The following is a 27,010-nucleotide window of genomic DNA, read 5'->3' as shown; positions in this document are numbered from 1 at the left end:
CTAAGAAAAAAATCATATCCAGACAAGAAATGGAGACATGCAAAAGGGGAAGGGGGAAGATGCTGAGATTAGTTTTAGATAAGAAGGGTGATAAGCGAAACCCTTACATGAGTTCAGGGACGGCCAGATCCCAGAGACTTGCACAGACTTCCCATGTAGGATTCTGAGAGCCCACAAAAATCAGATTTTCTATACCAATAAATGTTCATTTCTGGGAGAGAAAAAAAAGGAATTCATCATGCCAGGCACTGTGCTAGGCCCTGGAAGTATAAATGAAGAACACGATAAACAAAAACTTTAACTTCTGATAACTAACGACCCTGATTAGGACAGTTAGATGGTATCGACACAATCCAGCAATTTACACATAACAATCTAAACACCACGAGGGTGAGCTAAGGGTTAAATAAACATAACTAAATTCACTATGAATGAGATCTGTATCTTATATACTTATTTGTAAGCGGCTTTGTTTAGAAACAAATTATTGCAATTACAATTTTACGTAAGAGGAAGTATATTTCGTATAACACATCCAGTGTTATTTAATACAATAACAATATATGCTCCATAGTAATAGATTATATTTAATGATCCTATAGGCCACACTGTGATCTATATCCAAGTTACAAATGTTTTTCACCTTATGTATTTACTTAGGGTTTCTTGGCAGAATGCAATGATCTTTGATGTTCTATGGTTATTATACTTCATGGGCGTGAAGGTTAAACCTGACGTCTGAGGCAGAATGGTGATTTTGCCTCTATCAGCTATGAAATGACTTCTTAACCTATTTTTCAAGTTGTTTTTCTCCTGGTGTCATAACTCTGGTGACATCCAGTTCTTCTGACTCCATAGATCATCTCAGACTGTTGAAACTGGTTGGGGCGGAGAGAGGTAGAGGTGAGGAGGAGTAGGGGGGAGGGTTTCAGTGTGGAAGCCCAATCACCCCAAATCAATTAGGGAGTGCTTCCTCATCGTTCACCCTGGCACCAGCTATCCTGGTCTAAAGTAGCTGAAATGGAAGAACACAAGATCTGACGTATGCAGCCCTCCCTTGTTTGTGTCAGAAAAATATATCAGTTGAGGAAACGCTTTAGCAAGACCAAAATGACTACTTTGATATCAGAAAACAAAATCAGCAACAAGGCTATAGAGTATGGTGATGAATGGGAAATCTGCTCCCACAAATTGACCTTTCTCCCCTGATGATTATAAATCAGTTCACTCTCGTAAAACTGCCCAACAAATAAGAGCTGTAACATGACAACCTTAGCCATCAACAGCAGCCAGCACCTCTTTCTTTTTCTCTGAAAACTATAGAGTTCAGGTGCTTTATTTGAAACTATCATCGAGTTCAGGGACACAGTGGCCTATCATGGGCTTTCTCTCAAAAAACAGAAAATGATGAATTCTTCCCCAAAGACTCAACCTGCATTCATGGCTAGGACTTCCATGCAGAAGCAGTTCCTCTGAAAACAATAACTATATCTAATTCTTCCTTATAATATAACAAAAAAGATAATAAGGCCATCTAATACTTAGGGCCAGAACTAAAGTTGATTCACATACTGCGATCATGTGTTAGTTTCTCCCCCTTCTTGGCCACATTTTAGAATATAATATCTTCTATTTATATGGAGCTTTTTATTTAAGAAGTCCAAGCATCTTCCATGAATAATATTTCATTATTCTTCATGAGAGTCTCCCTAAAAAACAATCATAAGTTTATTATGTGACAATAATGATTCAGTAAATCATTAAGATATGGTGAGTCCATTGCATACTATAAAGATAAGGGTCTATCCTCAACAAAGACTCAGGCTAGAGAAACTTCTCAGTAAATATTTATTAATTGCCTACTATGGAGATGCATTGAGCATGCTACGTGTCTTAAGCCAGTAGCATTGAGCCCTTCCTGTTAGATCAAGCCATCCCTTTGTAATAGAATGTCACATCACCCAAGGACATTGCCCCACACTGGAGATAAGTTTCTGGTACCCAACACCAATAGAGCACTCATACTCATCCTTTAATGATGTCCCATTTTTAACACTTGACATTTTATGCTTGCATTGCATAAGAGGAAAACAAGGCAAAGTAAAACTACTCTGTCTGCCAAGGACCTAGAGAGAGGATGGGAAAACATGGAACACAAACTTATGTCTCGCTGCTTGGCCTTTATTTGTTCCCTTAATTCCTAAACCACTGGTATCAGAATTTTTTTTAAGTATCCACTTTTTTTCATCCGTTTGCTTAACAAATAACAACAGAATCACACATTGTCTTTAAAAAATTTTAAACAATATGGAGGTAAAACATGGAGTGTTCATACCAAACCTAGAGACTCTAAATTTCTTTTTCATGTGAAAAATATCATGAAAAGAACATGTGAGGGGAAGACAACAATATTGTTTTGAAACTCAGCAATTTTCCACAAAGCTTCTCAAAACTAACTTTTACTTTGATTTTCTTCCTATTTATTTGCTCTACATATTGCCCCCCAAACTCCCACAGATGCTCTCATCTTCCCAACATTAAAGCATTCTGCTCCGTTTAACTGTTCCAAATATCCCTCAGTGCTTTCCCAAGTTTAGCTCAGCTATGACTTGTGAATCAAGTATCTAACACTTTCTGAGGTGCAAAACAGAGCTTGGAATTGAGACAAGTAATCTCTAAACCATAAGGACAAAAGTCAGCATTTCCTGATCTATCTAGTGAGGACCAGCATTTTTCATGAGTTTTTTGTTGAGCCTATTGGCAGATTTTATAAAGTAAATATGGTTTATTTAAATGGGGATCCTAGGTATTGACATGACAATTAGCTGTCATGAGTAATCATACTCTTACTTTGTCATTCTTAACAAAATTAAAATGGGAATTATTTTCTCTTTCCAATGGTACCTTTTCCAGTCTGCTTTTGGCTACTCCTTCCCCTACCTAAAGTACCTTGGCACTTTATGTTGTTAGTTAGCATTTATACAGCTTTCTTTTTTCAAAGCACTTGAGAAACTACATGGTGAGCCCATTTGTGGGCTGGGGGGAATTATAATTGCATTTTTATCATTATCCCCATTAGAACTGAACATTTTCACAACTCCACTGGAGCCTCAGAAAGGAGAAAGCTTGCTTAGATAAAGTAGGCCCCTGCTGCTATAAAATTAAGCTACTGAAATTTAAGCAAATTTAAATATTTAGCATGCCATGATCTCAATAACCAAAAATGCAACTCTTGCAAGAGGCAGCTGGGCTGGCTGCTTTATAACTCCACCTTTCAGGACCCCAATGGAATGAGGAAGCCACAGGAGTACCTGAATAGGAGGGTCTCATTTTGTGGAATTAGATTCTTACCATAAGATGTGTACATGCACAGTGACACTGTGCTTGAGGCCTCTGCCATTTCATTTCCATTCTAATTACCTTTGTTTCTAATAGTTTCTTAGTTCATAGCAAGAATTCCATTTCCAGGGAAATTAATGTACAACATGGCAGCCATATTGTCATGGCAGTCAGTAATATTATAATACATATTTGAAAGTTGCCAACATGGTAAATCTTAAAAGTTCTCATCAAAAGGAAAGAAAACTGTAACTGTGTATGGTGAATTGATGATAACTAGATTTATTGCAGTTATACACTTTCCAATGTATGCAAATATTGAATTATTATGTTGTGTACCTGAAACATAATGTTATATGTCAATTTTACCTTAATAAGAAAAATCTATTTCCAACTTGAGTTCCAGCCCAAGTATATCTCCTTTTGACGTTACATTTGAGATGAAAAAAAAAGTTCCATTTGATATTCTATAAAGTGAGAAATGGTCAAAGCCAACTGCCAGCTTTGTGGTTTCTGGATGCTTTTAGTGTTCTAATTCTGAAAACAGTTTATAAAAATAAAATTTCACGGATGACCTAAACTTTTAACATATAATTTCCAACCTAAGGACCCTACATGAGCTATTAAAAACATATAGGTTTTTTTTGCCTGTTTTGACAGTATGAAAAATAAAACAGGGCCTACTAATAACAAATGGAATAAATACTATAGCAGCATTTAGTTTAACCACAGTTGGCTTGTGGTGAATGTTTGTGTGATGTAACAAAACGTTTGATATCTTCTTTGGTTGATGGTTGGAAGTGCTTGTTGCGATTTATTTTTTTAAAAAATAGCAATTGTGGGGTGCCTGGGTGGCTCAGTAGATTGAGCGTCCAACTTCGGCTCAGGTCATGATCTCGCGGTCTGTGAGTTCAAGCCCTGTGTCAGGCTCTGTACTGACAGCTCAGAGCCTGGAGCCTGCTTCTGCTTCTGTGTCTCCCTCTCTCTCTGCCCCTCCCCCGCTCATTCTCTGTCTCTCTCTCTCTCTGTCAAAAATAAACATTAAAAGAAACTATATTTAAAAAATAGCAATTGTATTAATAATGATTATTTACCAATAAGACCACACTGCCTTGGGGCGCCTGGGTGGCTCGGTCAGTTAAGCGTCAGACTTCGGCTCAGGTCATGATCTCACGGTCCGTGAGTTCGAGCCCCGCGTCGGGCTCTGTGCTGACAGCTCAGAGCCTGGAGCCTGTTTCGGATTCTGTTTCTCCCTCTCTCTCTGCCCCTCCCCTGTTCATGCTCTGTCTCTCTCTGTCTCAAAAATAAATAAATGTTAAAAAAAAAAAAAAAAGACCACACTGCCTTTTATACTCAAATTAATTGTGATAGCACGAGACTCCGTTGGCTTGATTGCCAAAAATAAGCACCCTTCAGATTATCCCTCTGATGTCTCTAGACCTCCCCAAAAGGCTTCCTCCCACGTGCTTACATACCTGCTTGTCAGATGCAGTACCCACTCTGCCTCACCCATGACTTGTTTCTTCTTTGTGCTCCCACTTGCCCCTTTCTTGCCTGTGAAGCTACTGGAGAAGCCATACGTCTTCCGCCATTCACAAGAAGAGCATCAACAGCTCATGGTGCTGTCTCTGGAGAAACCAACACTTCAGTTCTCAAAGTACCAGAACTTACCTGGGTCCTGGATAAACTCAGGATGGTTGTCTTTTAGCTATGGGCCATTCGCCCTCACTTGAACACTAAAGACTTCTGTTTATGTTAAGCTTCCTTCAATAATTCCAATAGCTATTGGTTATCTCCACTTCCTCCAAATTTCAGAAAACTAATGATGAAAAATAATTCCGTCATATTCCAATCCTCAATCTCAGCCAAATACAGTTTTAGGGGATAAAAACGAATTAAAAAAAGACAAAACAAAATAGAAACCATACTTTCACTTTTGTCCCATCATACCATGTTTTGCTTCTGATGCTAGGTCACAAAGGCACTGCTGCTTCCACCTTGTTCTGTTGTGTGACTTGATTTGGGGAAAACAGTCATCACATCATGATGAACACTCAACAGCCCTGTAGAGGCCCATAAAGAGGAAAATTGAGTTCCCCTACCAATAACAAGTACCAGTTTGTCAAACGTGTAGCCACCTTGGAAGAAGATCTTCCAGCCCCATTCAAGGCTTAAGATAACTGTTGCCTGGCAAAATCTGGCTGAAACTCCTGAAAATCCAAGCCAGATTGCCCAAACCACTCCCAAGTTCCTGACCCACAGAAACTGTGAAAGATTTTTAAAAAAAGGTTTATTATTGTTTTAAACTATTCCATTTGAGAGTGATTTGTTATATATTGATAGATAAGTACAATACATCTATTTCTGTTTAACAGTTCTTCATCAGCAACAATCAGCCCAACTTTATCTTTAAGGGCCCTGATTACCTAAGGTGACCCAACTTAAGCTTAAACATTAGGCAAGGTTATGCCTCAAAGACACTATCAATAGGTAAAACAGAGTGAAAAGGCAACTCACTAAATAGCAGAAAATATTTGCAAATCATATATCTGATAAGGGGTTAATATCCAGAATATTTAAAGAACTTCTACAACTCAACAACAAAAAAGCAAAAAACCTGATTTAAGAAATGGGAAAGGGACTTGAAAAGACTTGTGTCCAACGAAGATATACAAATGGCCATAAGCATATGAAACAAGATGTGCAATATCACTAATCACTGGAGAAATACAAAACAAACCCACAATGAGATACCACTTCACACCCATTAAGATGACTATTATTTAAAAAACAAACAAAAAACCTAGAAAACAGAAAACAGTGAATGTTGGAAAGAATGTAGAGAAATTAGAACCCCTGTACATAACAGAAATGTTAAATGTTGCAGCCACCACGGAAAGCAGTATGGGGTTTCCTCAAAAAATTAAAGCTAAAATTACCATATGATCCAATGATTCCATTTCTGAGTAATACACAAAAGAATTGAAAGCAAGTATTCAAGCAGATATTTGTACACACATGTTCATAGTGATAGTCAAAACATAGAAGCAACCCAATGTCCATTGATAATAAATGGATAAGCAAAATGTGGTATATACATACAATGGGTTATTATTCAGCCATGAAAAGAAGGAAAATTCTGACAGATACTACAAAATGGATGAATATTGAAGACATTATACCAAGTGAAATATGCCAGTCACAAAAGAATGAATGCTGCATGATTCCTCTTATATGAAATAGCTTACATACTCAAGTAGTAGTAAACAGAAAATAGAATAGTGATTGCTAGGGGTTGAAGAATGAGGAAATGGGGAGTTATTGTTTAATGGATTTAGAGTTTCAGCTCAGGAAGATGACAAGAGTTATGGAAATGGATGCTGGTGATGGTTGCAAAACCATGTGAATTTTTTTTGAGGAAAAATTAAGGTGTTTCATTTCTTTGTAAAAATAGTCATCAGAAGTAGCTATCCATTCAAACTGTATTTCACATAATTTATGCTGAAGAGTGAGCATTTTTTCTATGCCTTGGCAAATTATAATATTCCTTTTTTAACTTTTGGGTCACCTTCCAATATTTTATCCCTTATACTTTCAATGCTGTAAAATATCTACAATAGTTCCTATGAGGTGAAGTTTTTGCTGGTGTCACTTTCTCTGGGACTACCTTATCCTTTTCATCGTAAGCATTTTCCTCATTTATGAAAATAAATATACTCTCGCTAAATTCCCTGGCTACATATCTAGAGTCTCTCAAATGGCAGCAATGTTAACATTTCAATGAACAGTCATTTCTCCTAAAAATTCTATTTGAATTTCACTTTCAGCATTATCACTTTTTGCTTCTTTACTGCTCTTTCATCTTTGTTAGTCAATGGTCTCATTTTGATTATCCATTATTGTAAAATGTCATGCCATGTTTATCTATCGAAAATAAGGATGCAGCACAACTATGTGCTTTACTGGCTATGTGTGAACTAAATAGGAGATGTGCAAGGGCACCTGGGTGGCTCAGTCGGTTAAACGGCCGACTTCGGCTCAGGTCATGATCTCGCAGTCCGTGAGTTCGAGCCCCGCGTCAGGCTCTGTGCTGATGGCTCAGAGCCTGGAGCCTGTTTCGGATTCTGTGTCTCCCTCTCTCTGACCCTCCCCCGTTCATGCTCTGTCTCTCTCTGTCTCAAAAATAAATAAATGTTAAAAAGAAAATAGCAGATGTGCAATGATCAATCACCAATAGACTTTGAAAGAAGTGATGTAATTGGTCATTGATCATTGTATGCATTTATTAATTACATAGTGATTTGTGGTTTGAAAAGCTAACAGTAACATGTTTGTTATGCAATTACTCACAGTTAACATACCATAGCAACTGAAATCTGAACTGTGTTGTTGGAAGCATGAGAATGTTTTTAATGCCAACTGAACTGCACATTTAAAAATGGTCAAAAGGAAAATGTTATGTTATGTATATTTTACCGCAATAAAAAAAGTAGGCAAGCTGATTCGAAAATTTATCGAGTAATGCAAAGGACCTAAGACAGCCAAATAACATTGATAAAAAACAAAGTGGGAGGACTTATATCACCCAATTTTAAGTCATTAAAAAACTACAGTAATCATGGTAACAGTATTGGCAACAAAAGGATTAATGAAAGAAAATAGGGTTGAAATAGATTTTTGCATACAGTCAAATATTTCTAGAAAAAAAAAACAAAGAAGAAAAATTGTGAGGTTGGACAGCTATGACACCATAGGCACTTATACCTAGAAGAATTGGATTTCATTGAAATTAGAGTCTCTTACTCTTCAAAAGGCACTGTTAAGAGAATAAAAACAAGGTACAGACTGGGAGAAAATATTTACAAATCGTATTTCTTTATAATGTAGTTTAAAATCAGGGAGCATGACGCCTTCAGCATTATTCTTCTCCCTCAAGATCGCTTTCACTATTCAGGGTCTTTTGTGGTTTCACAGAAACTTTAGAACTGTTTGTTCTATTTCTAAGAAAAATACCATTGGAATTTTGATAGAGATTGCATTGAATCTGTATATTGCTTTGGATAGTATGGACATTTTAACAATATTAATTCTTCCAATCCATGACTATATCTTTCCACTTATTTGTGTCTTCTTCAATTACTTTAATTAATGTCTTGAGGTTGTCCATATACAGATTTTTCACCTCATCAGTTGAACTTATTCATAGATATTTTATTGTTTTCAATTTAATATTAAATTATACTGTTTTCTTAATTTTTCTTCTAATAGATTGTTATTAATTATAGAAATTCAACGGATTTCTGTCTATTGATTTTGTATTCTGCAGTTTTACTGAATCCATTTATTGGTTCTAATGGTTTTTAATGAAATTTTTATAGTTTTCTATATATAATATCATGTCATCTGCAAATGGTGACAGTTTTACTTCTTCCTTTCCAATTTGAGTGTCTTTATTTATTTTTTTGCCTAATTGCTCTAGCTAGTATTTCCAATACTGTGTTGCATAAAAGTGGTGAGAGTGAGCATCCTTGTCTTGTTCCTGATCTTAGAGGAAAAGCTTTTCAGCTGTTTACCATTGACTATGATGTTAGCTGTGGGTTTGTTATATAGAGATTTATTATGTTGAGGTAAGTTCCCTCTATACCCACTTTGTTGAGAGTTTTTATCATAAATGAATGTTAAATTTTGTGAAATGTGTTTTCTGCATCTATTTAGATTATGATATAATTTTTAGTTTTTATTTTGTTAATGTGGTATAGATCACATTAACTGATTTATAGATATTGAACCATCCTTGCATCCCTAGAATAAATTCCACTTAATCACAGTGTGTGATTGTTTTAATGTATTGTTGAATTCAGTTTGCTAATATTTTATTCAGGATTTTTGCATCTACGATCATTGGGAATATTGGCATCCTTGTGGCATCCTTGTCTGGTTTTGGTATCAGGCTTATACTGGCCTCATAAAATGAGTTTGGAAGAGTTCTCTCCTCTTCTATTTTTTTGGAAGAGATTGAGGATTGCTATTAATTCTTCTTTGAATAGAATTTACCAGTGAAGCTGTCTGGTCCTGCACATTTTGGGGTGAAGGGGTTGACTAATGTTTCAATCTCCTTACTAGTAATCCATCTGTTCAGATTTTCTACTTCATCAGGGTTTGGTCTTGGTAGATTGTATCCATCTGTCCATTTCTTCCAAGTTTCCCAATTGATTATTATTGGGCATATTATTGCTCATAGTAGTGTCTTATGCTCCTTTTATTTATGTGATACCAGTTGTAACTTCTCTTTAATTTCTGATTTTATTCCTTTGACTCGTCTTCTTCAGTCTTGGTGAGTCTAGCTAAAGGTTTGTCAATTTTTATTATCTTTACAAAGAAACAGCTCTTAGTTTCATTGGTCTTTCTACTATGTTTTTAGATTCTATTTCATTTAGTTTGCTCTGATTCTTACTATTTCCATCCTTTTACTAACCTATGTATATATTTTTTCTTTTCTAGTCCCTTGGGGTGTACAGTTAGGCTATTTGAGACTTTTCCTGTTTCTTCAAGAAGGCATTTATTGCTATGAACTTACCTCTTAAAACTGTTTTTACTGAATCCCGTAAATTTTAGTATGTTACATTTCAATTTTATTTGATACGATATTTTTTATTTCTCTGTTGACTTCTTTGACCCATTGTTTGTTCAGTAATACATTGCTTAATCTTCAAATATTTGCAAATTTTCCAGTTTTCTTTACATACAATTATTTTTTAGTTTATACCACTGTGGTTAGAGAATATGCTTGATATGATATCAATCCTCTTAAATTTCTTAAGACTTGTTTTGTGGTTTAACATATGATCTATCTTAAAAAATGTTCCATGTGCACTAGAGATGTCTGTCTTGCCACTTTCAAATGGAATATTCTGTAAATGTCTATTAAGTCTATCTAGTCTAAAATGTCATTTGAGGCATATACTTCCTTATTAATTTTCTATCTGAATTATCTGTTGAAGTAAGTGGAAATTAAAGTTCCCTACTATTATTATATTGCTGTATATTTCTCTCTTCAGGTCTGTTAATATTTATTTTATATATTTAGGTGCTCTTATATTGGGTGCATAAATATTTATAAATGTTATATTCTATTGGTGGACTGGCCCCTTTATTATTATGTAACACCCTTCTTTCTCTTTTATTATAGTTATTGTAATAGGACAAAATCTATTTTGTCTGATGTAAGTACAGCTATTCCTGCTTTCTTTTGGTTTTAATTTCCATGGAATATCTTTTTCATCTCTTCACTTTTGGTCTGTATATGTCCTATATCTAAAGTCAGTTTCTTGTAGGCAACATATACATGGGTCTTATTTTTCTATCCATTCAGTCACTCTATGTTTTCTGATTGAAGAATTTAGTCCATTTGCATTTAAAGTAGTTATTGATAGGTATGTCCTTATGACCATTTTGTTAATTGTTTTCTGGCTGTTTTTGTGGTTCCTCTCTGTTCCTTTCTTCCTCTCTTGCTCTCTTCTTTTGCATTTGATGACTTTATTTAATGGTATGCTTATATTCCTTTCTCTTTTCCTTTTGTGTATTTACTATAGGTTTTGTTTTGTGGTTACCATGAGTCTTACATATAACAACTTATATCTGTAACAGTCTATTTTAACTTGGTAACACTTAAGTTTGATTCCATTCTAAAGCTCAATATTTTTACTCTCCCCTACAATGATTTATGTGTTTGGTGTCACATTTTACATCTTTTTTTTTCATTTTATTTATTTATTTTGAGAGGGAAGGGGCAGAGAGAGGGAGAGAGAATCCCAAGCAGGCTCCAGAACAGAGCCCTAGTTGGGACTCGATGTCATGACTGTGAAATCATGACCTGAGCCAAAATCAAGTTTATGCTTACCCAACTGCCCCTCATTTTATATATTTTTATCTTGTGTATCCCTTAACTATTTAAATCATAGTTATTTTTACTACTTTTGTTTTTAACCTTAATACTAGCTTTATAAGTGACTACCTTTACCATATATTTACCTTTCTAGTGTCATTTATCCTTTAATATGTGTTCTTATCACTGAAGAATGGCCTTCCTTTCAGCATAAAGAAGTTCCTTTAAGATTTCTGTAAGGCCAGGTTAGTGGTGATAAAAATTCTTTAGCTTTTGCTTGTCTATAAAACTCCTTATCTCACCTTCAATTCTGAATGATAATTTTGTCAGGTATCCTTGATTGAAAGTCTTCTTTCAGCACTTTGAGTATATCATGCCTCTCTCTTTCTTCCGGCCTGCAAATTTCTGCTGAAAAAAGAAATGAAAGCATATAACTCAAAAAGATACATACCTCCCCATGTTAAATTTTCAGAATTATTTATAATAGCCAAAATATGCAAGCAACCTATGTGTCCATTGATGGATGAATGAATAAAGAAATTGTGGAATATATATAATGGAATATCATTCAACCTTGAAAAAGAATGAAGTCTTGCCATTTGCAAAAATATAGATGGACCTCGAGGGAATTATGTTAGGTTAAATAAGTCAGATAGAAAAAATCAAATACCATAGGATCTCTTTTATATGTGGAATTAAAAAAAAATACAAGCTCACAGAAACAGAGAACAGATAGATAATTGCCAGAGGCAAGGGATAAGGGGTGGGAGGAATGGGAAAACTTTATACTGTAGTTTTAATAAATCTTTTTATCACATTTCTGACAATAGACTTGTATCCAGAATATATAAAGAATTCTCAGAACTCAAAAATAAGAAAGAAAACAAACAACCTAATTTTTTAAATGGTCAAAAGATTTAAGCATTTATACCAAAAATGGTATACAGATGGGAAATAAGTGCATGATAAGATGCTTCCAATTATTAATCATTAAGGAAATATAAATTAAAACCACACTTTTATAATGGCAAAAAATAAAAAGACTTGACTATATTGAGTGTGGAAGTTACGGTTTCACTGGAATGCTCATATGATGCTAATGGGAATGTAAAATGGTACAACCACTTTGGGAAATAGTTTAGCAGTTTCGTTAAAGGTTAGACTACTTAGTGTATGACTCAGACATTCCTCTTCAATATATTTACCCAATAGAAATTAAAGAAAATGTCCATACAAATACTGTTCATAGAAGTTTTATTTATAATAACCCCAAGCTAGAAAAACCCAAATGTCCATCAATAGGTAAATGGATAAGCAAACTGTAGTATGTATATCAAGGAATCGCAGAAGAGAGGGAAAAAAGGGTAGAAGGCTTATATGAGCAAATTATAGCTGAAAATTTCCCTAATCTGGGGAAGGAAACAGTCATCCAAATCCAGGAAACACAGAGAACTCCCATCAAATTCAACTAATGCCAGCCAACACCAAAACATATTGTACTAAAATTTACAAAATATAAGGATAAGGAAAGAAATCAACAAGGGGAAAGAAATCCCTAACCTAAAAGGGAAGACAAATCAGGTTAGCAGCAGACTTAGCAACAGAAACTTGGTAGACCAGAAGGGAGTGACATGATATATTCAATGTGCTGATGGGAAAAACCTGCAGCCAAGAATACGTTACCCAGTAAGGCTATCATTCAGAATAGAAGGAGAGATAAAGAGTTTTCCAGAGAAACAAAACTAAAGGAGTTCAGGACCACTAAACCAGCCCTGCAAGAAACTTTAAAGGGGACTCTTTGAGTGGGAAAGAAATACCAAAAAAAAAACAAAACAAAACAAAACAAAAAACAAAAAAAAAACAAAAACAAAAACACAAAGACTAAAAAGGAACAGAAAATCTTCAGAATCAGTGACTTTACAAATAACACAATGACACTAAATTTTTATCTATCAATAATTATTCTGAATGTAAATGGACTAAATGCTCCAGTCAAAAGACATAGGGTATCAGAATGGATTGAGAAAAATAATAATAATAAGATCCATCTATATGCTGTTTACAAGAACTTATTTTAGACCTAAAGGCACCTCCAGATTGAAAGTAAGGGAATAGAGAACATTTATCATGCTAATGGATGCCCAAGGAAAGCCAGAGTAGCCATTCTTACATCAGAAAAAACTAGATTTAAAAATTTTTTTAATGTTTATTTATATTTGAGAGAAACAGAGACAGAATGCAAGTGGGTTAGGGGCAGAGAAAGAGGGAGACACAGAATCCAAAGCAGGCTCCAGGCTCTGAGCTGTCAGCACAGAGCCCGACGCGGGGCTTGAACTCATGAGCTGTGAGATCATGACCTGAGCCGAAGTCAGTCACACAACCAACTGAGCCATCCAGGCACCCCCAGAAAAACTAGATTTTAAAGCAAAGAGATGAAGAAGGGCACTATATCATAATTAAAGGTCGATCCAACAAGAAGATCTAACAACTGTAAATATTGATTCTCCCAACTAGGAAGCACTCAAATATATAAATCAATTAATAACAAACATAAAGAAACTCATTGATAATAATAAAGTAATAGCGGGGGACTTTAACACCCCAATTATAACAATGAGCAGATCATCTGGGCAGAAAATCAATAAGGAAACAATGGCTTTGAATGACACACTGAACCAGATGGACTTGACAGATATATTCAGAACATTTCATCCTAAAGCAGCAGAATACACATTATGGTTGATTGCACATGGAACATTCTCCAGAATAGATCACATACTGGTCACAAATCAGCCCTCAACAAGTACAAAAGAGACTGAGATCATACCATGCATATTTTCAGACCACAACAATATGAAACTTGAAGTTAACCACAAGAAAAAACTTGGAAAGACCACAAATACATGGAGGTTAAAGAACATCTTACTAAAGAATGAATGGGTTAACAAGGAAATTAAAGAAGAAATTTTAAATATACATGGGAGTAAATAAAAATGATAACATAACAGTCCAAAACCTTGCAGATACAGCAAAGGCAGTCATAAGTGGGAAGTATATAGCAATACAGGCCTACCTCAAAAAACAAGGAAGGTCTCAAATACACAACCTAACATTACACCTAAAGGAGCTAGAAAAGGAACAGCAAATAAAGCCTAAATCCAGCAGAATAAAGGAAATAATAAAGATTAAGCAGAAATAAGTGATATAGAAACAAAACAAAACAAAAAAATCAGACTAGATAAATGAAAGTAAGAGCTGGTTCTCTGAAAGAATAAATAAAAATGATAAACCCCTACAAAGACTTGTCAAAAAGAACAGAGAAAGGACCCAAATAAATAAAATCATGAATGAAAGAGGAGAGATCACAATCAACACCACAGAAATACAAACAATTATAAGAGAATATTATGAAAAATTATATGTCAACCAACTAGGTAATCTGAAAGAAATGGAAAAATTCCCAGAAAATTCTCACAAACTATCAAAACTGAAACACAAAGAAATAGAAAATTTGAACAGATCCATAACCAGCAAAATAATTGAATCACTAATCAAAAATCTCCCAACAAACAAAACTCCAGGGCCAGATGGCTTCTAGGGGAATTCTACAAGACATTTAAAGACGAGTTAATACCAGGGCACCTGGGTGGCTCAGTCAGTTAACATCCAACTTCGGCTTAGGTCATGATCTCATGGTTTGTGAATTCCAGCCCCACGTTGGGCTAACAGCTCAGAGTCTGGAGCCTGCTATGAATTCTGTGTCTCCCGTTCTCTCTATCCCTCCCTGCTCATGCTCTGTCTCTCTCTCTCTGAAAAATAAACATCAAAAAATTTTAAAATATATATATAAAGAAGAGTTAATATCTATTCTTCTCAATCTGTTCCAAAAAATAGAAATAGAAGGAAATTTCCAAACTCATTCTATGAGGCCAGCATTACCTTGATTCTAAAACCAGACGAAGACCCCACTAAAAAGGAGAATTATAGGCCAATATCCCTGATGAACATGGATGCAAAAATTCTCAACAAGATAATAGCAAATTGAATCCAACAGTACATTAGAAGGATTATTCACCACGATATAGTGAGATTTATTCCTGGGCTGCAGGGGTGGTTCAGTATTCACAAATCAATCAACATAATACACCACATTAATAAAAGAAAGGATAAGAACCATATGATCCTCTCAGTAGATGCAGAAAAAACATTTGACAAATTACAATATCCACTTTTGATAAAACCCCTCAAGAAAGTAGGGATAGAGGGAACATACCTCAAGATCACAAAGGTCATATATGAAAGACTCACGGCTAATATCATCCCCAATGGGGAAAAACTAAGAGATTTTCTTCTATGGTCAGGAGCAAGATAGGGATGTCTACTTTCACCATTGTTATTTAACTTAGTACTGGAAGCCCTAGCCTCAGCAATCAGACAACAAAAAGAAATAAAAAGCATCCAAATAGACAAGGAATTCAAACTTTCACTCTTCACAGATGACATGGTACTCTATGTAAAAAATCCAAAAGAATCCACCAAAAAATTATAGAATTGATACACGAATTAAGCAAAGTCTTAGAATACAAAGTCGATGTACAGAAATTTGTTGTGTTTCTATACACACACAAAAAAAACAAAGCAGCAGAAAGAGAAATCAAGGAATTGATCCCATTTGCAATTGCACCATAAACCATAAGATACCTAGGGATAAAACTAACTAAAGAGGTAAAAGATCTGTACTCTGAAAACAATAGAACACTTATGAAAGAAATTGAAGAAATCACAAAGAAATGGGAAAAGATTCACACTTATGGACTGGAAGAACAAATACTGTTAAAAATTTCTATACTACAATCTACACATTTAATTCAATCCCTGTCAAAATAATACCAGCATTTTTCACAGAGCTAGAACAAAAAATCTACACATTTAATGCAATCCCTCTCAAAATAATACCAGCATTTTTCACAGAGCTAGAACAACAAATACTAAAATTTGTATCGAACTGTGAAAGACTTCAAATAGCCAAAGCAATCTTGAAAAAGAAAACCAAAGCTGGAGGCATCATAATTCCAGAATTAAAGCTATATTACAAAGTTGTAGTCATCAAGATAGTATGGTACTGGCACAAAAACAGACACACAGGTCAGTAGAATAAAATAGAAAACCGAGAAATGGACCGACAGCTATATTGTCAACTAATCTTTGACAAAGAAGGAAAGAATATCCAATGGAATAAAAACAGTCTTTTCAAAAAAAGATGTTGAGAAAACTGGACAGCAATATGCAGAGGAATGAAACTGGACCACTTTCTTACTCCAGACACAAAAATAAATTCAAAATGGATGAAAGTCATATTTGTACTTTAAGAAACAAACAGATGAACATAAGGGAAGGGAAGGAAAATTAAAATAAGACAAAAACAGAGAGGAAGGCAAACCTTAAGAGACTTTTAAATGTAGGGAACAATCTGAGGGTTGCTGGAGGGGAGGTGGGTAAGAAGATGGGCTAAATGGGTGATAGACATTAGGAGGGCACTTGGGATGAGCACTGGGTGTTATATGGAAGTGATGAATCAACAAATTCTACTCCTGAAACAAATACTAAACCATATGTTAACTAACTTGAATTTAAATTTTTTAAAAAAAGCAAAATGGATGAAAAACCTAAATGTAAGACAAGAAACCATCAGAATCCTAGAGGGGAACACAGGCAACAACCTCTTTGACCTCAGCCACAGCAACTTCTTACTAGACACGTCTCCAGAGACAAAGGAAACAAAAGCAAAAATGAACTATTGGGATTTCATCAAGATAGAAAGCTCCTGCAGAGAGGAAAAAAAAAAATCTACAAAACTAAAAGACAACTTCCAGAATGGGAGAAGATATTTGCAAATGACATATCTGAAAAAGGATTAGTAACCAAAATCTATAAAGAACTTCTCAAACTCAACATCTAAAAAATAAATAATCCATAAAGAAATGGGCAGAAGACATGAACAGACATTTTTCCAAAGAGGACATACAGACGACTAATAGAAACATGAAAAGATGCTCAATATCACTCATCATCAGGAAATACAAATCAAAACCACAATGAGATATCATCTCACACCTCTCAGAATTGCTAAAATTAACAACACAGGAAACAACAGATGTTGGTAAGGATGTAGAGATGCGAAACCCTTCTACACTGTTCGTGGGAATGCAAACTGGTGTAGCCACTCTAGAGAACAGTATGGAGGTTCCTCAAAAAGTTAAAAATAGAACTACCCTTTGACCCAGCAATTGGGTAAATTAGGTATTTACCCAAATGTTACAAAAATGCAGATGTAAAGTGGCACATGAACCTCCATTTTTATAGCAACATTATCAACAATAGTCAAATTATGGAAAAAGCCTAAAATGTCCATTGGCTGATGAATAAATGGACACGTGATATATATTTATATATATTCATATATATATGAATATTACCCAGCCATCCAAAAGAATGAAAGCTTGCCATTTGCAACAACATGGATGGAACTAGAGTATATTATGCTAAGTGAAATAAGTCAGTCCGAGAAAGACAAATACCATATGATTTCACTCATATGTGGAATTTAAGAAACAAAACAGTTGAGCATAGGAGAAGGGAAAGAGACAGGAGGTGAGAGAGAGAGCAACAAACCATAAGAGACTCTTAACTATAGAGAACAAACAGGGATTGATGGAGGGAGGTGGGCAGGGAATGGGTTAAATGGGTGATGTGTATCAAGGAGGGCACTTGTTATGATGAGCACTGGGTGTTATATGTAAATGACGAATCACTAAATTCTACACCTGAAACTAAATTTATCATATATGTTAACTAATTAAAATTTAAATAAAAACTTAAAATTAAAAAAAATTGTAGTGTATCCACATACTGCACTCTAATAAAAAGAAATGCATGCAACTACATGGATAACCTTAAAAATAATGATGCTTAGTAAAAGAAATCAGACCAAAAAACACATATTTTATGATTCTATTTATTTAAAATTCTAGAAAATACAAAAAAAGAAAAAGAAAAAAGAAAAGATGAATAAAAATAAAGTTTTAGAAAATACAAACTAAATTATGGTGACAAAAAGTAGATCAGTGTACAACATCAAGAGTGAACCCTAGTGTAAACGATGCACCTGGGTGATGGTGTGTTAATGTAGGCTCATCACTTACGACAAATAAACCACTCGTGTGGAGGATTTTGGTAGTGGGAGAGACTATGCATTTGTGGGGGCAGGGAGTAAATGCCAATTCTTTGATCCACCCCTCAATTTCGCTGTGATCCTAGAACTGCCCTAAAAAAAATTAAGTCTTAATAAGTTAAAAGAAAATAGATCAGTAGTTGCCTGGGGATGATGGTAAAGGTGCCTAAGAAAGGAAACAGAGGGAGGGATTTCAAAGAGGCATATGAAAGCATTCGGAGGTGATGGATATATTCATTATCTTGATTGTGATGATGGTTTTATACATGTGTGTATGTGTGTATGTGTGTGTGTGTGTGTGTGTGTATATTTCACCAATATGTATCAAAATGTGCCAAGTTGTACACTTTAAACATCAGCAGTTTATTGTATATCAATTATTCCTCACTAAGGCTGTTTTTCAACTTAGGCTTACATGCATTTTTTAATAAGCTATTTGTTAAATAATTTGGGGAGTTGTTTTTTTGTTTGTCCCATATCTAAAGGCTACATTAAATGTTATCAGAAACACTACTGTAGATATCTAAAATATCCAGCCAAAAAATAGACTAGAGATACAATTAAATTATATCAAAACAGCTAAGAGCAGGTAACCACTTACAAACAGCTCACACAGCCTTGGGGAAGAAGAGAGAGGAAACAGCCTGTCAGAGAAGACTCCCTTTTTAGTACTGGATTAGCCTTCCTCTCCTTATGCTGAAGGCTTCCCACTGACTTCAAAGAAGTCTTTAGATCAGAGAGAAAGTAGAGCTTGGCTGAATAATTGTAGTGAGGTTGAGGCTCTCTTAAATAGATTCTCTTTTGAGCTGTATCCATGATGACATTATCACTTTATCAATGATAAAAGGGCTTTGGGGTGGGACTCCAGAGCTACTAAAGTACTCTTAAGCATCAAAGTGGAGAAAAGAAATGCATTTGAATCAAGGCAGTATTTTTCAAGCCATGGGCTAGTGATGCAATTCCTTGCCAGGAGGAATGACTGCGACAAATAAACTGTTTCTGTGTGAGATTGGCTTTGCTAGCTACCAGCAGTTTCTGAGGGGTACACACACAGAGACACACACACACACAAAAGCTAAAGAAAGAAATCTAGTATAAACTCATCATAATACAATAGCTTAATATTGACACAAGCGCAGCATGTGGATTGGGGTCAGGCCAGTGCATTTGTACCGATTGCACTCTGCACAAAGAATAGAAACACACTACTGAGGTGAGGTGGCCCAGATAATACACATGCATGGGACAGCCTCATGACCAGACAATCAACTCCCCAATAATACACTGAGAAACTGAATAGGGATTGTGTTTTTAGGACAATTAAACAGCAGGTTCTAACATGGTGCTGGCAAAAAAATAATTAGTGGATAGATTTATGCAGTTTCATGAATCAGCAGGTATAATGGAACTATCTATTTTGTTCATGTTACACAATACAGATGATCAGTCAGAGATGGAAATCTGTTCTTATAAACTGAGATAGAATGTGATTTAATGGTCCTGGTAAAATATCAATTCAAAGACCTGATGAGTATTAGAATTAAGGAAAGATTTAGTGTTGGGTAGTGCAAAGAAAACAAGACTTGAATTCTAAAGACCTGTAATATAAGGTTGAATGTGTCAAGTGTGTTAATAAATATTTGGGCAATACAGAGAAGGGAGAGATTAATACCAGTTTGGTTTGGATAGAGGAGCATGTTGTAACACACAAAAAACCACTGCGGGTGACATAAAAATAGATGAGGCTATCAATGTCCTATATGTAGAAGGTGCTCAGAATAACAGCTTTTATTTCATTTATCATTCAAGAATTATGAAGCCTGCAGCTCTTAAAAACAGAGAAATAGAAAAATCTTCATTTGCTTTCTACATGGAAAAATAAATGTATTGTTCAGCTCCAGTGGCTGTCCTTCTCCAACTGTTACGTGTCTTCCAGGATGAGTGAAACACCAGCAGGTGAAAACCTCCCGGATTCACCTTGAGTGGGATTGCGCCTTCTCCTCCAGTCTCTCTTGTCCACACTCAGAGCCTGGCTGGAACTCAGCCCAGATGTGTAGAGACAGAAGGCCTTCACCTACTTATTTTCAGATTAAGGTTAACAGTAAACCCTAAATTGTCCATTCTAACCATGCTGAGCCCTCCCCTCTAGCTTCCGATTAGCACAGCTGTTACCTTAAACTATGTGGCTATTTCCCTGCTTGCTTCACAGATAGAAAGCCAGCAAGATCCCACGTGTTAGAAACAGAAAAGCAGTGGGAATGGGAAGCATATTTAGATCAACGGTGTGTGATCGCAGGCTTCTCTGCAGAGAGCCTGAAACTTCCCTGCAATAATTTCCACAGAAGCAAAACATTCACTATGTATTGGCAATAGCATCAAGATATACCAGATTCTGAATATACAGTCACTAAATGAATTAAAAGAAAAAAAGAAACATTCATGGAGCACATATCACATGCATATTATATATGTCGGCAGTAAGGTTGCCAGATTGGGCAAATAAAAATAAAGGGCTCCCAGTTACATTTGAATTTCAGAAAAATAACTTTTTAGTATAATTATGTCCCATGCGTTAAAAGATAAACTGAAGCATATTAACATTTTAAGGGTTTATTTGAGTGAAAGCCAATTTGAATTGGGCAATGCCAAACTGCAAGTGGTTAAGGGGAAAGACTTGGAGAAATGCAGAAGCAAAGAAAGGAAATTAAATGATTGGCTATAGCTTCAAGCCTAGCAGTCTATTTGCGATTGGTTGCAACTAGTGTTTCGATTTCATAACCTTGAGACGTTTACAGGCTTGGATTTTGGTTTGCGTAGGTAGGCCACCTCAGTCTAGTGGCCTCCTGGTTTAATTTAGTTTGATTTATTTTAATTTCATTTGCTGTTATAGAATATTAATACAAGCACTATACAATTGTGAATTGTACTTATGTTTTTAAATGATTTGTTCTTTACCTGAAATTCAAATTTAACTATGTGCCCCACACATAGTTATCTGGCATCTCCAACTGGGAGGAATAAAAAGTGAGTTTCTGAATGGGTGAGATCAGACAAATAAGAGGGAGAAGGGCATTGAAGCAAGGGAAATCTTATGGACAAAGCCAGAGACTGGCTGAATTTTTTTTAAGTGTCGATGAACAGAACAGATCTCTTAGGCAGAGGCTTCATGTAGAAGAATAAAATTAAACAGGACTCTTAGGGACCTCATGGAGAATGTCTTTAACAGTGAGCAACCCTTTTGTAACAAAATGTTCAGTGAGGCATACCTCAAGAACCAGCTGTTGAATTTCTTTCAGGTGAGTTATCTTTGCTTAGTAAAACACCTGGAAAAAACATTGTGGCTATGGAAGGGTAGGCCTCAGAGTTTGGCCAGGATAAGCTGGGACAGACAACGAGAAAGCTGAATTACTCTGCATGAAATAGAGAAGAAATTATGGTATTCTGGTGCAGTCCTACTAAGGATACCATAAGGGGAAATTTTGAGGACAGCACCATGGCAGGGGGTCAAAAGACAGAGAGAAGAAACTTTGGCCAAGGAGAAATTTTCTTTACCTCCAAAGAAGCTGAAAAAGTCAAATATTCCATCTTACATCATCTGCTATGCTTTGTCATCTAAGGCTCTGCCACTGCCCTGAAATGTCAAAGTCTAAGCCTTAGTGATCTACTTGCAAAGTGTTTGAGAGGTGAGGAGAAGCACCCCCCCACTCAATGCTCTGCATGACACAATAGCGAACAAGCCTGGGGCAAGACACCAGTAGGAAGGGAAGGTCCCCCAACAGGAAATCAAAGTGAAGGATGAATGTGTGAACACAATCTCCTGGGAATCTACATAAATCTTCAGGAAAAAAAGGACTGTGAAAATTGTGATTGAAGCAATTTTATTTAAATCTCAAATAACAGGAATCCCAGCTAATACCTGTCTCCATGTGTATAAGACAACCTTTATAGATACAACTTCAGATACTTTGGGAGTAAATGATTGCATGTATAGATCTTCCAGTGTCCATTCCTTCATCTTGATAACTTTTTTTGGACATTTAAAAAACAATTTTTTTTATGTTTACTTATTTTTGAAAGCAAGAGAGACAGAACACAAGCAGGGGGGGAGCAGAGAGAGAGGGAAACAGAATCCAAAGCAAGCTCCCGGCTCTCAGCTGTCAGCACAGAGCCCAATGCCGTGCTAGAACTCATGGACCGTGAGATCATGACCTGAGTCAAAGTTGGAAGCTTAACCAACTGAGCCACTCAGGCGCCCCTATTTTTTGGACATTTTAACATCTTTGCCGATGTCCACTCAATCTTAGAAAGAGATGAGCCAACTCATATTGATTTATTTTTATCTTTGTTACCATCTCTGGCAAGAGATGTTATCAGATGTCTCAATTACATGATCCTGTACATGCGTACACAGCTATGAATGTGTAAGTGAGAAATATTGTTTTCCTCCTATCCCATTACCTTCATGTATCTGAATATGCGTGTATGTGCTCCTATGTAAATAGTTCAATGTGTATACGATTATTTTATTTTCTGGAATGGGTGAGTTTATTCTACAATCTATAAAAGACCAATGAAACTCTTCCTGCAACTGCTTATAATATTTCTCAGCTGTGGTTCTAATGTTTTCCCCAAGATTAAGTACTGAGTCATGATTACAGTTGCAAATTAACACAGTGTATTGTTGTTTCCAGAATAATGATTTCAGAATGATATTATTTGGTCAGTCACCTGCACTGTTTGGGAATGAGGACTATTCCTTGACTATAATAATTGACTCTTCAGAAAGTTTCCTCCTGGTAGGAAATTCAATTCAGACAACAGAGCATCTATAATCGAGGATGTCTAATGAGTCATTGGGAACATTAGAGAATGGGCAAGATGTTGTATTTATGTTTAAATGTTTATGTAACACTCATTGCTGGAGGGAAACTAGCTATTATAGTTTTTGCAATTATCATGCTGTTTCTCTTCCTGTCTCCTGGAAAGCTACAAAAAAAGGAATAGATGATTTGACATTATCCCTGGAATACATTCATGATCCTGCTGCTTCCTTTAGAGTGTTTGGGAAATCAGCAAACCTAACCTTGCAACCAAGTTTATTTCAATTTGAAAAGGACATGATAATGCAAAAGCTACCTGGCTGATTCCCTGGTTAACTATACTGCTTAGTTTCCCTAAAGTTGTTGACAATTTACTAGCAAGCTATCTCCTGCCCTGTTTACTTATTGATGATGCTTATCCAGGCTAACATTTATCATGGCACTTTGAGCCATTTCTAAAGAAAGCATCTGAACTAATCAGCTCCTTTTTGAGTTTTATAATAATTCCTATTTTTATTTCAAAAATCCAAAGCAACAAATATCTACCATTTAGCATGAGCACTTTTTAAAAAATTGTTCTTATTTCAGTGCCTTTGCCATTGGATATATGCACAAACTATGAATTTGTTCACTTTCATTCTATAATATATTTTTTAATATTTTTAACATTTATTTTTGAGAGAGAGAGACAGAGAGAGAGAGAGAGAGACAAAGTGTGAACGGGCAAGGGGCAGGGAAAGAGGGAGACACAGAATCCAAAGCAGGCTCCAGGTTCCAAGCTGTCAGCACAGAGCCCAACGTAGGGTTTGAATTCATGAACTGTGAGATCATGACCTGAACTGAAGTCAGACGCTTAACCAACTGAGCCACCCAGGCACCCCTATATTTTTTTTAATTCAACATTTAGCATGCCCAGATGAGTACCCATATGTGCTTGGAATCATTCAAAGTGCTGAGTTTTTTAATTAAAAAACAGATCTATATCTAACTTCATATAAAATACAGTCTCAAAGTGTTTATTTACACAAATCAAAATAGATTGCTTAATGACAAAGCTATCAGAATTTTTAAGGCATGTCTCTACTTAACAAAGTCATTTTCTCATTATTCCTGGGGAATTTACCTCTTTGCCTCTGCTTTTTTATAGACCCCTGCCTTTTTTCACTTTCATTTATCAGAGAAGCATAAAGTAGTGGAAGTTAAATATTTCTACTTTATATAATAATTGGATTTTAGGTGGGGCACCTGGGTGGCTCAGTCAGTTGAGCCTCAGACTTCGGCTCAGGTCAGGATCTCACGGTCTGTGAGTTCGAGCCCCGTGTCTGGCTCTGTGCTGACAGCTCAGAGCCTGGAACCTGTTTCAGATTCTGTGTCTCCCTCTCTCTCTGACCCTCCCCCACTCATTCTCTGTCTCTCTCTGTCTCAAAAATAAATATTAAAAAAAAATTTTAAATAAAAAAAATAAAAATAAAAAAATAATTGGATTTTAGGAGAAAGGTTGTAACTGCAGCCTAAAAATTAATTTGAATATAAATAAAGTTTTCATATTAGTGACTAATTTTTTTTCCATTCTATCTTTGAATCTTTTTGCTAATCATAAAAATTGTCTGTCCAAAGACAGATGAAAATACAAAGCGTTTCATCCAGAACACTTATCAGAATGAAAGGTAAATAGTGAGATAATGCTGAAGAATCCTACTTAAATATTACAGATAAGTGTAGTACCTGAGGCCATCACAGAGCAGGATCCTCAAACACCACCTGTTTCCTTGTCTTTCCCCAAACAAATCAGGCAGTTCAGAATCTGTGAAAAGGGCTAGAATATTGCAAAACAATGTTGACTCTGATCATCTGTTGAGGTAAACAGGAATCAGGGTGGAAAGTGTCATGAGTGAAGCAATGCCAATGAGATGTCAGACAGCACAATGATGGCCAAAAATAATGTCAGAAAAAATTCTTACATTCTCTTTTTTTTTTTTAATTTTCTTTGAAGTTTATTTATTTATTTTGAGAGAGAAAGAGAGAGCACATGAGCAAGCATGAGTGGGGGAGGGGCAGAGAGTATCCCAACCCCGAGGCAGGGCTCAGTCCCACAAACGGTGAGATCACGACCAGAGCCAAAATCAAGAGTTAGATGCTTAACCAACTGGACCGACCCAGGTAACCCCAAAATTCTTGTACTCTCAATGTCAGGAATCTTAGAAAGGAAGGAACACAGAGGCAACCAAGAAATCACAGTAGACTTTGTGGCACTGTCTCTTTTCTGCATCTTGCTATATTAACTGAGCCCACCCTCATGCCCACCAGGGACCAAAAGTAATAAAGGAGACTGTGGAAGCAAGCGGAGGGGTGGGGGGTACATAGGGGACAAGATCAGATGGAAGAAATGTCCATCGGAAACACTGGAGGTGGAGGGAGTGGGACAGAACAAGAAAAGGGTGCAATCTAACTAGGACTAAGATATTTGGAGATTCTGACTCCCAGCAGACCTCTGGGCATAGTTCCAGGCCTTAATTACGATTCTGTAGCAATTTTTAATAGAAAATAATTTTCAGCGGCATCTTGGTGGCTCAGTCGGTTAAGCATCTGACTCTTGATTTTGGCTCAGGTCATGATCTCATGGTTTGTGGGTTCGAGCCCCACATCAGGCTCTGTGCTGACAGCTTGGAGCTTTCTTGGAATTCCATCTCCCTCTCTCTCTGCCCCTCACCTGCTCAATCAGTTGAATGTTCCCTCCCTCTCTCTCTCTCTCTCTCTCTCAAAAATAAATAAACTTTTCTTAAAAAAAAAAAAAAAAGATTTTCTCTCTCTCTCTCTCCCTCCGCCCCTCTCCCCCACTCACTCTATCTCTAAAATTAAATTAATAAATAAAATCTTTAGAAAAAAAAGATAAAATGATTTTCCTAGATATCGCTAGTTTTTACTTCAGTCACTTATGCCTGAATCTTATTAAAGTTTCCAGCCATTCTGCCCACTTTATCTTCTAAGCACAAATGAGAAACCGGAAAGGGTTCTTTCCAGCCCCTGGGCACTTGAAATAAGAAATTGGAACGCCAAACGAGAACCAGAGCTTAAAGGACACAGCTATGAAACGATGCTACAAGCTGGGGGTATCAGAACTCAGACCTTCTAGATAATGCACTCTCACTAGCGTCGCATTAAAGCTTGAAGAGATGTCAGAGAACATCTCATCTTAGCTAAAGACCACAGGAACAAGAGTGCCTGGACAGCTCAGTTGGTTAAAGCATCTGACTTCAGCTCAGGGCATGATCTCACGGTTCATGATTTCGAGCCCAGCATCGGGCCCTGTGCTGTCAGCATAGAGCTAGTTTCAGATCCTCTGTCCTCCTCTCTCTCTGCCCCTCCCCCATTCACATGCGCTCTCTCTCTCTCTCTCCCTCTCTCTCTCAAAAAATAAACATGAAAAAAGACCACAGGAACAATTCAGTTCATCTGTGGCCAAGCCCAACATTAGGCTCTCCAATTATTAATAATAATATCCATAGTACCTAGCTCATGCCAGGTACTATTCAGAGCCCTTTACGGGTGTTACTTTGCTTAATCCTACAACCACTCCCACGATGTAGGTATATATTTACTAGTTGTGTATTCTCAGGTGAGGAATCTGAGGCCTAGAGAGGATGAGTTGCTTCCTTGACCTCAAAACTGAATAGCTTCCTCCCCTGAACCCACATGTTCTCCCGCCCCTAAGGAGCATGCTTTTTTCCCTACCAA

At 36.3% G+C, this 27,010-nt stretch overlaps 1 protein-coding gene across 1 annotated transcript in view; it reads left to right on the top strand.

The window, feature by feature from the left end:
* Positions 1-27,010, top strand: part of GALNTL6 (polypeptide N-acetylgalactosaminyltransferase like 6) — a 1,201,435-nt gene that overhangs the window by 1,098,528 nt on the left and 75,897 nt on the right. The gene's annotated exons all lie outside the window — the stretch shown is intronic.

The sequence above is a fragment of the Panthera leo genome, chromosome B1 (genome assembly GCF_018350215.1).
Source record: "Panthera leo isolate Ple1 chromosome B1, P.leo_Ple1_pat1.1, whole genome shotgun sequence".
NCBI lineage: Eukaryota > Metazoa > Chordata > Mammalia > Carnivora > Felidae > Panthera > Panthera leo.
Note: the sequence above shows the minus strand (reverse complement) of the source record. Positions and strands in the feature narration are given on the sequence as shown.